Raw genomic sequence first — 223 nt, 5'->3', positions numbered from 1 at the left:
AGATTTTTAAAAGTTTTAAACGTGTCGCTTTTTGCTGATAAAAATAATGTCCATGTAAATCTAGAGATATCATCAACAATAACTAGAGCATAGTAGCTACCACCAAAACTCATGACTTGTGATGGTCCAAACAAGTCCATATGGAGTAACTCCAAAGGTCTTGAGGTGGATATCACATTTTTATTTTTAAAAGAGTTTTTGGTTTGTTTACACTTTTGACAAG

The sequence above is a fragment of the Lupinus angustifolius genome, chromosome LG01 (assembly GCF_001865875.1).
Source record: "Lupinus angustifolius cultivar Tanjil chromosome LG01, LupAngTanjil_v1.0, whole genome shotgun sequence".
NCBI lineage: Eukaryota > Viridiplantae > Streptophyta > Magnoliopsida > Fabales > Fabaceae > Lupinus > Lupinus angustifolius.
Note: the sequence above shows the minus strand (reverse complement) of the source record.